The sequence below is a fragment of the Mus caroli genome, chromosome 14, assembly GCF_900094665.2.
Source record: "Mus caroli chromosome 14, CAROLI_EIJ_v1.1, whole genome shotgun sequence".
NCBI lineage: Eukaryota > Metazoa > Chordata > Mammalia > Rodentia > Muridae > Mus > Mus caroli.
In genome coordinates, this window is record NC_034583.1 from 56,363,450 (window position 1) to 56,375,243 (window position 11,794).

At 39.0% G+C, this 11,794-nt stretch overlaps 1 protein-coding gene and 1 pseudogene across 1 annotated transcript in view; one reads left to right on the top strand and one right to left on the bottom strand.

Moving 5' to 3' along the window:
- Positions 1-11,794, bottom strand: part of Fzd3 (frizzled class receptor 3) — a 71,374-nt gene that overhangs the window by 25,284 nt on the left and 34,296 nt on the right. The gene's annotated exons all lie outside the window — the stretch shown is intronic.
- LOC110309354 lies at positions 10,820-11,606 on the top strand (annotated as a pseudogene).

Here is an 11,794-nt window from a genome sequence, read left to right on the forward strand (position 1 = left end):
AAAAAACCAAAAAAAAAAAAAAAAAAAAAAAAAGAAATAGGCTTCAAATCACATTTGTTTATAGTCAATGAATGTCAAATGAGAACTAATCAGAAAAAAAATTTTTTTTTAAGTGTAGAGAGGCAATTTAATTCTGTAATACAAAGAGGGGCTGGAGAGATGCCTCAGAAGTTAAGAGCACTGTTTTTCCAAAGGGCCTGGTTTGATTCCTAGCACCCACATGGTGAATTGCAACAATCTATATATAACTCCAGTTCTTGGGGATCAGATGCCCTTTTCTGGCCTCCCTGGGCACTAGGCATGCATGCAGACAGACATGCAGCAAAAACATTCATACACATAAGTAATAATAATAATAATGAAGAAATTCAAATAATAATACAAAGAAGTAGACAATGTGTAGTAACTTTAGAAAACAGAGCTGGGAAAGTTGTAAACAAGAAAGTACACTGGGAGAGAGGACATCAGAGATACACAGTTCCTAGAGTATTGTGACTGGCAAGTACTGGCCTGAGCAATGTGTCTTCAAAAAAAATCACTTAAAAGTTAAATGCCTTGAGCTTACAACTATAAGGGAATGATCATCTGAGGTTAAAATAAATGCTCTTAGATTTTGAATAAGCCCTTCATTTTATACTTATGGAATCAAAGCATAGAAATGCAAAATGATCCATCTTAAGGTTAAATATATTTTACCTTCAGTCATTCAAATTTTGAGTGTTATCATGTCCTACATACAGCAGATGAGTCAGAAAATTCTGTGTCCTTGTTCAATTTCCACTCTAGGGAGAGGCAGGGTAGACTGCTGCTACTACATAAGGAATGAGGAAATGGCAGGTGTCTAGGGGGCAGGAAAAACTAAAGCAAGGTCAGGGGCAAAGAGGAGAGGATCATTAGAGTATGAAATGAGAGACAGGGATTAGATGCGAGATCAGTGGTCAAGGTCTCTCCACAGACATACATAAATGCAAGTTGGGGATATATTTTGGAGCCTAAGCATTTCAAACAGAAACAATGATAATGATAATCTTAAGAAAAACAAAGTGGCTAGTAAAGCTAGAGCTGAGCATGTAAGGAGAATGGCAGGAGACACAGGCAGAGAAGGAGCAGGAACCAATGTGTCTGGTCCTGCAATGAGAATACAGATTTTATTCCAGAACAACCAGAATCCATTGAAGGGCTTTGTCCAAAGAGGCAACCACATTCATTTACGTTTCCTGTGAAAGGTAAGAGTGTATGCAGGAAGATGAGTCAGGAGGCCACTGTGAAAGCAGTGAAGAAGTGGAGGCTGTACAAAGCTGATGGGTTAAATGCAAAGTATGAGAGGAGACGGGGCTCAAAGATGGCTCCAACGTAAGAGTCTGAGCAACAAGGGAATGCAAATACCATTCAGTGGATGGGAGAAACTGGGGGTGAGATACAGGAAATCAGGTCTTAGGAGAAATATTAGGAGTTCTAAATTGAGCTAGGAATCATCACACAAATGGGCAATTTGGAGCTTATATACATGCCTAAAACATAGGGAGCTTAAGACTGTCCAGAAAGGAGGAGAGAAACAGAGCACTGGCAAGAAATCCTGTTTCCAAGTTCTTTCCTCTAGTGTTGTACGCTGTTTAGCACAGTCTCCTATGAATCAACACTGCTCACCCATCATAAATGCTTGAATTAAAGGGAAGGAGTACTAAAACAAAATCCGCAATACCCAAAGCAACCACCCACGTCTTCAGTCATATAAAGAACACAGGAAGAAAGGAAGGAGAGCAGAGATGAGCACTCAACAGTTTGTACCACAAGATTCCAGTTAAGTGCAAAAATTTCAGGGGTGACAAGTCAGCACCTGTGGATGACAAGTTTTAAAAGCAAGAGGTGACTCAGAAATATGTAGGAGTGTTGGAGCAGAAGTCCAAGACACAGAGGGAATGGTCAAGTGCATCTGTAAAAGCAAAGGACTTCCCTGCTACGACTGAGAAAGAGAGCTGGAGAGTGTGCTATCTGGTTATCCATCGCAGAGAGCATGGAAATGCTAAAGGTAGGACGTATATAAACACAACGCACAGGGCAAAGCCCAGCAAGTAAGTGTATTTACATAAAGGAACTATCTGTCCAGTTTTATTTAAAACAGCCTTATAATGAACCGAATCTTTTTTTAAATGTGAAAAATAAGTCAATCCTTAAATAGCAAAAGGGACAAATGAGAAGCACTTAATTGTTTTTTTTTTCTTTTATTAAATTTCCTGAAAATGTCAAGATCTTTCTCACGTTAAAAAATATCATCTGTCTTGGTTGTGTTCCTGTTGTGGTGGTAAAACAACCTTGGGACAGAGGGTTTATTTTAGTTAACAATTCCAAGTTACAGCCTAGCACTCCAGGGCGGGTCACAATAGCAGGACTTCGATGGGCGGCCACATCACACCCACAGGCAGGGCAGGGCAGGGCAGGGAAACCCTGACTGCATCCATGTCTGCTGCTCAGCTTCGCTCTCTCTACTTTCACAGTCTAGGCCCCAAACCCATGGTTACCCAGAGTCGACTGCGTCACAACACCAATCATCGCTTGTCATTAAGATAATTCCCACTAACATAGCTAAAGGCTGACAAGATCTAGATCACCCCTTGTTGAGACTCTCTTCCGGGTGGTTTCTGAAGAGACTGTATCAGGTTGACATTCAAAACAAACAATCACAGGACTCTAACAACTCAATTCATCGGCTGTATTTCTTTGCCCTGTCATCTAGGAAACCAAGGAGAATCCCAGACAAAGATAACACCAGCATCGACCTTGGCTAGCTATAAATAAACTCTATGTATTATCTTCTAAATACTGTCTCCACAATCACTCTAATTTTAGCCAATAGTACTTGGCTAAAATATAGTAAATGGCTTTATTTAAGCATCATATGAAAAACATTCACTTATATCTTGGTTTTCCTATTTAGATTCATAACCTAACAAAGCTCTGAGGTTCAAATTCTTTTGAAGTAAATGGCAAAAAATTACTCATACTAAGGAGGGAGGGCTTGAATAAAAAGGAAACTGTCTAAGGTATAATCACATTACTGGGTGGCCTACACTGTTGAGGCTTTGGCTTTGAATCAGGTCTTAGCTCTTTTGCCCTACCAAGAAAAAAATCTGTATTTTTCTAATGGAGGTACATACTGTGTTGAATTAGCTTTTATTTTTTAAAATAAGTTAATCACAAAACACTAACTTATATCAAGCCTATAATCATGTAAAGCCATGGAAAGTAAGCTGTTCCTCAGGGTTAGGTCAGAGGAGGCCTTTTATACAAGTAACATGGAGGAGGCCTTTTATATAAGTAACATGGAGGAGGCCTTTTATACAAGTAACATGAAGGAGGCCTTTTATACAAGTAACCTGGAGGAGGCCTTTTATACAAGTAACATGGAGGAGGGTGGACTCTTGTTTGTCATATTCTTGAGAGCTGAGGATAGGACCCAAGGCCTTCTGTATGTTCAGAAAATGCTCCACCACCGGGCCGCACCCATAGCCACCGGTTCTTGAGTAGAAGCTTCCAGTTACAACTTTTATACACGTCTTAATTACATCATGCTGCTTTATCAGCCTTTACTTTTATTACACTTTGAACAGTCAATTACTTGCCCTATTGACATAAAAGCCTCTTATAATGCTGTAGTAATTAAGATAACGTAGCACAGAGACATCAGGCCTTGGAACAGAGGGGCAGCAAGTTCTGCTGTGAATTCTTCATGTCTGACTAAGGAAGCAATACTGAGCGGTGCAGCAGGGATGAAGTCAGGAAACACTAACTGCTACCTGCACATCAGGCATGGCTTATAAACTGTAATTTGTCCTTTCAGGAGAGCAATAGCTTTAAATTAAAGCAGCACACAGCTGGGCAGGTAAAGAGCTGTTAGCAGCTCACTCTTTCATAGTTTTGTTTCTCCTCTTCTCTAAATCTTTATTCTCCCATCCTTGGACCATCAATTTACTTGTGTCACTGTGAAAAAATGTATTATAAAGTAGGATTTCAACCTCCAGATTTTCCTTCAATCACTGAAGGGAAGGAAATCAATATAAATTCACTTTTCAAACATTTTATAAATAAGCTTTGAATTTCTGAACAAGAGAATGTCATCTAAAAATAATTACTTCATACAAAGTAAGAGCAGCCAATGTGGCCAACTGTAATGAAATTCTACAATTTGGGTTCTAGTAACTTTATAATAACTGCTGTGTTACTATTCACTGTCAATCTTTAAGTAAATAAAAAGTGAAAACTCATGACTAAAGAACAACTCTGCATCTTACTGTTCATGTCCCCAACTTCTCAAGTAAGAGGTCAGCAGCAGAGACAAAGGAGAGCAGAACGTGCCAGCTGATTCAGAACGAAATGCTCAGCAGAGTGCATATTCTCAGACGTTATCCTGGTCTATGACCACCCGACAGATCTGTCATGCATACAGCAACATAGACTACACCCCACAGAAAACTACCAAAAGCCACATTTACTTAAGAGCTCAAAATGAGAACAAAAGCAATAAAGTTATCTCAATTCTATCATCCTTTGCCTTGCTGGCATTATGACATTATGAAGAAGTTATATTTGAATAAGCAAAGGGCAACAGCCTGAACTTTCATCCAATTTTACATGACCGGTGTTGACCATCAGTGATGTTGCTGTGTGTCTTACAGCAAAGAATGGCTAGAAAGTAGGAAAACAACACTGTCCACACAGATCACACAATAATAGATGCAGTAACAATGAAAAACTCTCCAGAGCTATCGCAATCTTGGTGAGCCTAAGGATGAGATCCCTCATGCATAGTGGAATGATCATGCTCACACAGGCAGAATGTAACTCCTCTCTTAGAATAAGAAAAGAACTACTGCTTTTCTTCCTAAAGCAAATCACACAAAAAGTAAATTATTTTGCAAGGTTTTGTCTTTTTCAAATGTAGACTAAAAGATAATCAGAAAGGAAGAATTAGTTTGTTTTTACAGAACAATAAACCAAACAAGAGCTCTCCCTTATCAAACACTGTCATAAATCCCTAACATCTTCCCCAGCCGTGTACACACTGGCAAGGATAGAGCAGGCTTACAAATTACATCTTACAACTTTCCCGACTGTGCACAGCTTCACGATTTACAACCAGCCAGCACTATCTTCCATGAGCCATAATGTGGGTGCTGGGAACTTAACCTGCGTCCTCCGTGGAACCATTGCTTAGCCCCTTAAATGCTGGGTTTGATTTTCAGGTAGACTTAATAAAGCTTTTGTCTGTAAATCTAAACTTTTAATTTCAGGATCTGACGTAAGATTTTCTTACTCAGAGACATTTTAATCTAGTTATAAAGACTAGAAAGATAAATACAATCTTAGTACACTTAACAAACTTTGTATTTTTTGCTACTATAGAAACTTTAAGCTAGGGCTGGCAAGATGGCTCAGAGGGTAAGAGCACTGACTGCTCTTCTGAAGGTCCTGAGTTCAAATCCCAGCAACCACATGGTGGCTCCCAACCATCTGTAATGAGATCTGACTCCTCCTTCTGGTGTGTCTGAAGACTTATTTATAATAATAAATAAATCTTGGGGCTGGAGCGAGCAGGGACAGAGAGAGCAGAGTTGACTGGAGCAAAGGGGGTTGACCGGAGAGAACAGAGGTCCTAAAATTCAATTTCCAACAACCACATGAAGGCTCACAACCATCTGTACAGCTACAGTGTACTCATCTACATAAAATAAATAAATCTTTAAAAACAAAACTACTTTACCCTTTTTTTTTAACTTTAAGGTGTTTTTACTAGGTGTTTGCAGGTCTGTTTGTTGTTATTCACATATTTTTTTTCTGGTGCATGTTAAAAAGTATTTTTTTGTGTGTTTTTGAGACAAGGTTTCTCTGTGTAGCCTTGGTTGTCCTACTCTATAGAACAGGCTGGCTTCCAACTCAGAGATCCACCTGCCTCTGCCTCCCAAGTGCTGGGATTAAAGGCGTGCACCACCACTGCCTGACCAAAGGGACTAAAGACAGGAAGAACTCACACATTATGCTGCTTTAGTTTTGGCGGTACCTAACTCACAGTTACTTCCCTCCACTGGGCTACGAGCTCCTTAAAGACAGTGGCTGTATCTTAATCACTCCTACCTTCCACAGCAACCATCAACATGCCAGAAGAGTAGCGATATAATAATTTTGAATTAGTGAACTTTATTTAAAGGTAAAAAATAAGTTGTAGTTTATAGTAAGGCAATTTTCAGATTCATTTGATTTTACGTGTGAGAAGAACTTTAGACATCTTGTAAGATTTCGGAGCTCAGGCTGGGATGTGTAGCTCATTTGGTAGAGCACTTGCCCAGCACGCAACATCTGGGTTTGAACCCCAGAAACATATAAACTGGGCGTGACAGCATGCATCTTAATATTAGCACTTGGGAGGCTAAGGATGATCATAAATTTAAGGTCATTCTCTACCACTTAGTATATTTGAGGCCAGTTTGGGCTACATTAGATATTGTCTCAAACAAACAAACAAGAAAATTAGAGCTAATGAAATGATAAACAAGTGACTGACCTAAAGACACAGCTTCTGAGTGATACAATCACAAGTAGGAAAATACCCTCCAAATACATCAGTGTTCTTGCATAGAAAAAGGCATAAAATATTACGACTGCAAGCTTTGAAATCAGGCAGTTCACATCTCAGTTCTATCACTTACTGTATGACTTTGGTTAAACTGTGTTTCACACTTAGTTTCTTTATTTTGTAAAATTATCCTTGGGCTCCATTGTCAGTCAGCCAACACCAGAGGTTGTCCTCTGGCCTTCACATGCATGAGCACAAACTGGAAAATACACATACCCTGCTCACATGTGTTCGTACATGTTGTGTTGTGGGTATGTACATACACACCCACAAACATACACACCCCCACACATACACCACACACACATCCCTTGGCAGCTACTACAATTATTAAGCTGTACTGCTGATATTACATTAGCATAAACTACCAAAATTTACTTCCTTTAATTGGTACAGTGAAACTTTCAAAGACTACTAGGAATAAATTTTACCAACATGCCTTACAGTGATATGTAAGTCAGTTTATTTATTTAGTTCAGTGACATAGCAATATTAAACTATACTAAATATCTTAGTTCCATTATCTATAAAATGATGACAAAGGATGCAGGTAGAGACTGCAGGTCTGACGACTTTCTTGAGAAGTACCACCTGCTCTTAGGAGTTGCTAACACAGTACTGAGGTTACATAGAACAATGCTTGATGCTGACTAGGGGCTGGCCAATCACAGCCTGTAGGTGAAGCCACTCTTGGGTAAGTAAAAGTTCCTTGCAACATTTGCCTCCTTGCTTATGACTGTCTTTGCAGACACCAAAAGCTAAGCGCTGGGCCACCAAAGCCCCCATATTTATTACACTTGACCCTTTATAGAAAGGCTGCAGTACCATTTTGTAGATCAAGATAACTACTTTGAAAAAAAAAAAACTGCCAAGCATCGCAGTACGTGCCTATTGCCCAAGCACTTGGGTGACAGAGACAGATCAGGAGTTTGAGGCTAGCCTTAGCTACACAGCAAGAGTGAGATCTAGCCTTGCTTCCTTCTTCATAACCCAAACAAAAAGAACAAAGTTTATCCACCAGGCTGAGCTCATAGCTTAAGCTGTTTTGTGCCATGGAGGCCATAACAGCAGCAGCTCTTTTTTTTTTTTTTTTTTTTTTTAATATTTTTATTACATATTTTCCTCAATTACGTTTCCAATGCTATCCCAAAAGTCCCCCATAGCGCCCCCCCACAGCAGCAGCTCTTATCATCACTTTTCTTCTTTAACAGAAACTAAAACATTTTGAGAATAAATTTATTGAACTTAGAAGTTACAAGTAAGACAGCTTCCACCTTAAAGACTCGTAGATACCTCCATCAGAACATGAGAAGTACTATACATTTACAAGATGAATCCTTCACTGTCTTTCATGGTGTAAGAAGAGAACTCCCTTTAATCCCAGCACTCAGGAGGCAGAGGCAGGTGGATTTCTGAGTTCAAGACCAGCCTGGTCTACAAAGTGAGTTCCAGGACAGCCAGGGCTACACAGAGAAACTCTGTCTCAAAAAAAAAAAAGAAAAAAAAAGAGAGAGAGAGAGAACTCCTTTCCCTCACAGTCCTTTCCTAAGTATGGTTGAAGTTGCCTGGCAAAGGGAAAACTCCTATTAGAAAATGAAGCTAAAATCACAACAAATTAGATTTAATGTCATTCTATTTTTATATTTTTCAGAATCAAGACTAGATAAACAACAGATGGCTCGTCTTGTGTGTCTGGAAGGGTAAATGATATTTGTTGTTCTATAAAAATGTATCATTTTAGATTCTGCAAATGGTTCTAATGTGCCTGAAGTAAGCTGCTTGTACGATGGCAACATAGTTTCTATGACTGAAACAAAAGTACCAGTGTCAGACTCCCTAGGACATACAGCACTCCTTGGTTAGATGAATCAAAACCTTGAAAAAACATATGCTTTTGAAAATTAAAGTTTGGAAGAAAATCTGATGATTACAGCAGAGAACACAAGAAGAATTATATACTTATCCTAACAGTGAAATTATACTTTATAGAAGACACTCAGGTAAGAGATTAAAATTCATCTTGTTTAGTCTTCACAGCACTTAAAAGGTAACATATTATCTCCTTATATGAATAATGGCAAACAGTTGGTATGAATTCAATGTTTCATTTGTACCAGTTACACTAAAAAAAATCTATTCTAGGATTATCAACAACTTTTGAGAAATATACCTTTTATAAAATGCTTCAAATCTCTTAAGACACACTAACTAAATAAAAGGAATTCTTTAAGGAAAAAACAAACAAACAAAAAAATACCCAAGTACCTGGGAAATTATCAATATGACACCTGCTCCAGAAGTAAATGTCACTGCTTTAAAAGATATTTTTACAATTACTTTTACAATTATAGTGCATTTCTCAGAGAGGGCAGAGGAGTCAGATTTCCCTGAAGGGCAAGTGTGGGTGCTGGAAATTGAACTAAGGCCTTCCACAAGAACAGTGCACACTCTTAACAGCTAAGCCATGGCTCTAGCCCCTTCACTCTTTTCCAGCTGTAAAATAAGCATGACTGAGTAAATTTAGGTTTAAATATTCTTTTTTTTTTTTTTAATTTTTGGAGACAGTATGCCACGTATCTCAGCCCAGCCCTTGAACTCTCTATACAGTCAAGAATGACCTTGAACTTCTCATCTTCCTGCTTCTACTTTCAGAGTGCTGGGATTGCACGTACACACCACTAACAGTGGGTTTCCATGCTGTCAGGATGAAACCTAGGGCTTTGTGTTTCCCAGACACTCTACCAACTGAGACATATCCTTGGCCATAAATAATACGGTTTACAGTGTGACTGACTACATTTTAAAAAAAATAAATGAACATTCTTGAAAAAAAAAAAAACAGTTGGTACAAGTGTAGGCAGTGAAATTCCATTTTCAGGAAGAACATTCATTTCAAAGATTTTTAAACTAGCTTATATTTAGCTCATTTTATTCAAATTATAAGCTTATGTACATGTGATTTGCATTAAATTCAATTGGTATTTTAAACAATGTGATAAATTACCTCACAAACTGATCTTTTAGATATCAGAGGCCAACTTTACTATTTTTTTTAAGAAGCCAGATATCTTTTTTCTTACTTGCTGTGCTTTGTTTGTTATTTATGGTCTCACTATGTAGACTGGGCTGTCCATACACACTAGTGCTTGGATTACGGGTATGAGCTGTCCCACCTGGCTTGCAATGTCAGTATTTTTAATCAAACTCATTCAAATGCTATTTAGTCTTTCTACATTACCTGAGGCAGCTACCCCATTACTGCTTAAAACACTCTAAAAGCCATAAAGTACAACAAATGCTCTGGATTCCGCTTCTACCAGGTACTAGAGCAGTCACACAAAGGAAGTAGAACTGTGAGTGCCAGAAATTGTGGGGAGTAAGGGCACGATCACTGTTAAAGTTTAGCCTCAGATTGAGAAAACGAAAACATTTCTTTAAAAGAAAAAAAAGTGCTAGGGAGGGTTGCTAATTGTGAATGTTCTTGGAATGACACACTTAAAGATGCTTAAATGGGACTTGAGTGTAGCTCAATTGGTAGAGCATCTCTTGTCCCTTCACTCCTCTAGCAAGCACAAAGCCCTGAGTTCCATCCCTAACACTTATAAACTTGGTCCTTCTTGGCTACATAGTGAGCTTAAGGCAAACTTGGCCCACATAAAATACTGTCTTAAAAAGAGAAGAAGAAAGTAAAAGGGTGAGAGGATCATAGTATGTATTTTTACACTCACGTGTGGGCAGCCTGTAGTCACTGAAGTGTAGTATGAATAGGTCACTTTTGCTGGTTGTTCTCTTAGCTAATGTGACTGTGTAAGCCTCATAACTCCAAGTGCTTTAGAAAGAAGCCATATTACATACTTTATGAGGTTACTGTGCATACCAAATGTCATCATTGGCTTTTACCCACCACCAAGTCAATAGAGCTCGTGAATTCTTCACAGTACTTCACCATTTTAAATATATCAGGTTCAATTCATTTACTCAAGTGAGATAAAAAATTATGAAATCACAAAGGAATTCATTAGACTGCACTATTATTTGAAGAAAACAGTTAACATCAATATGGAAGAAAAATTAAATAACAGAAAAAAATTAAATGTATGCATACAAGTGTTCATAACCGTGAGATGTGAATGTACAAAAATATCCCCATGGAGTTTTAGAAAACATGGAACAGTCTTACAGTAATCCAGAATGGCTACTCTGGTCTCTGTTGATGAGGAGAATGGAGAATCTGGAAACATTTGGCTGAGGATAGGTTGAGGCTAGAGTCTGTATCAAAACCTCAGATGGGAAATAGCAGGTTTTAAAAACCACAAGTTGGCAAAGTGTTCAGTGGCCTACCAGTCTTACCTGACACTGGCAGAAAGGCTGGAAAGAGCTACAGAAAAGTCAGTGACCACTAAGAGATCCCTCAAACAAAACCAACCAACTGTGAAGATCACTGAGAAAATTGTTAAAGTACAAAGTTCTGTTCCTGCTTCTGATGACACCTACCCAGAAATAGAAAAATTCTTCCCTTGGAATCCTCTTGACTTGTGGGTTCAACCCCTTTGGGGGTCAAACAACCCTTTCACAGGGGTCACTAGTTAGATATCCTGCTCATCAGATTATGACCCGTAACTAGCAAAATTTCAGTTATGAAGTAGCAACTAAAATAATTTTATGGTTGCAGGTCACCACAACATGAGGAACTGTATTAAATCCTTGCAGTATTAGGACGGTAGAGAACCAGTACTCTAGACTTTTGGGTTTTGACCTGCCTGAGGAACACCAGATTGCACCCCTCCCTTCGGATGGCATACCTCTCATGACAGTAAGCAAGAGAGGGAGCCTGAGAAGCTGTAGAACCTGGACCCTGAGCCCTCGTCTATAAAGATGCCCTCTCCCCATGGGAATCAGTCTGCTGCAGCCTCCTGCCAGCTCTCCTTCCACCCTGGATATCGAATTGCTACCTGTTTGTTATGATGCAGATATTTAAGCTTCTTACTCCTTTATAGTTTGCATATGTTGTATTAATAAAACATTTATGAACCAAGCAGTGGTGTCACATGCCTTTAATCCCAGCACTCGAGGCAGAGGCAGAGGGGCAGAGAGGCAGAGAGGCAGAGAGATAGGCAGAGAGAGAGGCAGAGAGGCGCAGAGGCAGAGGCAGAGGCAGAGGCAGAG